The following is a 2,733-nucleotide window of genomic DNA, read 5'->3' on the forward strand; positions in this document are numbered from 1 at the left end:
TTTGAATTCACATCAAGAGTTCTTATATCATTTTTTCCTACCGATAGATTATTTTTATTTGAATTTATAGATTTTGTAAAATTTACGGATTTTAACCGTCTAAAATTCTTCTAAATAAGCATTATTTAAAATAAATGAAAAATTAATAATAAAACTGTAACATATGAATAGTTGATTGACCTTCTTTCTTTTTCAAAATCAGTAGGCAATCTATGATCGGAAATAGAAGTTTTTCACTTTCTTCCTTCTTTAAAAATTTAATACACGGTATTACGAGCAATACTCATAACGAATATGTAATAAATGTAGAATATATATTGTAATACTAACATGATAACACAAATATAAAATACAAAATTGAGAATTATACATTTATAGTTAATTCACTCCATAATACAACATGAAAACGTATTAATTTAGAGAACATACTCCTAATATATAATTTTTTGAAAGACTCCCAATATATAGTTGTTGACATCGGCCCAAAAAACATGGTTATCAAGTGATGGGCTGTCAAGGAAGAGAGCATAATGGGCTGCAATGGGACCGGGCCCATATTAGCTATTTTTATTATTGCCTTTAGATTTTTAGCTGAGTTAGACTTTTAGTCTTATCAGGTTAGGGTTTAATTCGCTTCTTTTTCCTATTATTAGGGGATTTGTCCCTATAAATAGTGATTTTTATCAAATTAATAAAGACAACACAAAATCAATCAACAAAAACACAATCTCAAAGCCCTGTGCTTTTTTATCCACAACCCCTGCGGTTGGTTAACTTAGGAGTAGATGGACATCAATCCCGCTTAGGTTTCTTAACCTCCGGATCGATACTGTTAGATTTAGTTTAGCTGGTTACTTTTGTTTCGTTCGCGGAACACGTTCGCCTCGCGGAACACGTTCGCCTCGCGGAACACGTTCGTTTGCGAGACACGTTCGTTTGCGAGACACGTTCGTTTGCGAGACACGTTCGTTTGCGAGACACGTTCGTTTGCGAGACACGTTCGTTTGCGAGACACGTTCGTTTGCGAGACACGTTCGTTTGCGAGACACGTTCGTTTGCGAGACACGTTCGTTTGCGAGACACGTTCGTTTGCGAGACAAGTTTGCAAACACCGGAGAAGATCAGCTCATCGAGCCATTTGGCCGATCGGCGGATCATGACAAGTTTGCAAGACCTATTTTGCGAGACTTGACCGACTTGACCGATTAAAGCATCAAACCGAAACAGATCCCAATCATAAATTCAAAGATTCGAGTGGCGGATTATTTCCACGCGAACATCTTTTGGCGACTCCACTGGGGACATGTTTATGGTTAGCACAAAAATCGGTACTAAAGAGCTAAAAGATATACACGCTCAATGAGTCGATCAAGCTTATTCGAAGGAAGCGAGACGCCATGAGATTTAGACTCTGATTTGGAAGCGATCATGACCAAGAGAGACAAGAACCAACTGTCGCACGAGGGAACTACTATACCTCCCACAGAAGGAAAATCGGTCGATCTCATAGTCAAAAATTTCAACCAATTCGAAGATAACGATTCGAGTGACGATAATCGTTTCCTATCCCCAAATCCTTCAACATTATCAATGGCCGATTCTATAACCATGAGGAATAAGATCACGCATGAAAATCGGCCAAGATATTATGAAGGAGACCAATTAGCGAGAGCCATGAAGACCGTACTTGACGAAAAAAAATGACTGTTCAAAGAGAGATCAAGTCGGACATAGGAAGAAGCCTATTAAGCATAAACGGTATTATGTCAAAAGTCATGGCTCGACAAAACATCGCCGAGACTACCATCAAGATGGTTGATCTTGGCTACACACCAACACGGATCGGCTCGCAAAGAGGGACTGTCGATCAGACGCAACCGATCAATCGATCTAGTATGAAGTACGATGCTGCAGATCACAGAAATGATGTGAGATACATGGAGTATTGTGTGGCCAATCACAATAATGCTTCAAGCCATATACATAATGGTGCAGTTGATCACAATAATGCTTCAAAACACATGAAGTATGGTGTGGCCGATCATTTGGCGGATCAAATCCAGACACCGAAAGAGATCAGCTCATCGAGCCATTTGGCCGATCTGATCAAAACACTGGAGATCACCTCGTTGAGGTATTTGGCCGATCTGATCCAAATGTCGGAGGAGATCACCTCGCCGAATCATTCGGTCGATCTGATCAAAAAGCCGGAGGAAATAATCTCTCTGAATCATTTGGTCGATGTGATCAAAACACTGGAGATCACCTCGTCGAGGTATTTGGCCGATCTAATCCAAAACGGAGAAGGAGATCAGCATTCGAGTTCATTGGCGGGACGACTACTTGAAGATCGGTCCGATATAATGGTGATCATCTTTACAAAGGAGATCAGATTATCAAGTATATTTATCTTTACAAAGGAGATCAGATTATCAAGTATATTTTGTCGCGCCTTAATGTGAGATCAGATTGTCAAAAAGGCGATAAGGCATATGACTCATTTTTAAGAACGAATCAAGACGCTGGGGGGCAAGGCCGACTTGGTGTACATGGATGTCAAGGAACAAGTAATTTGATATCGCCGATCGAAAAGATGAAGAATGGAGTAAGCTCATTCGGCGTTCTGCTAGTGAGACATGATCATTTTGGTTCGCTAGTGAGACTTGATCACTTTGTTCCGCTAGTAAGGTATTTGATTATTTCGGAAACATGGTGTTCAAGATTATGGTTTTT

Source organism: Mercurialis annua, linkage group LG6 (genome assembly GCF_937616625.2).
Source record: "Mercurialis annua linkage group LG6, ddMerAnnu1.2, whole genome shotgun sequence".
In the NCBI taxonomy this organism is placed as follows: Eukaryota; Viridiplantae; Streptophyta; class Magnoliopsida; order Malpighiales; family Euphorbiaceae; genus Mercurialis; species Mercurialis annua.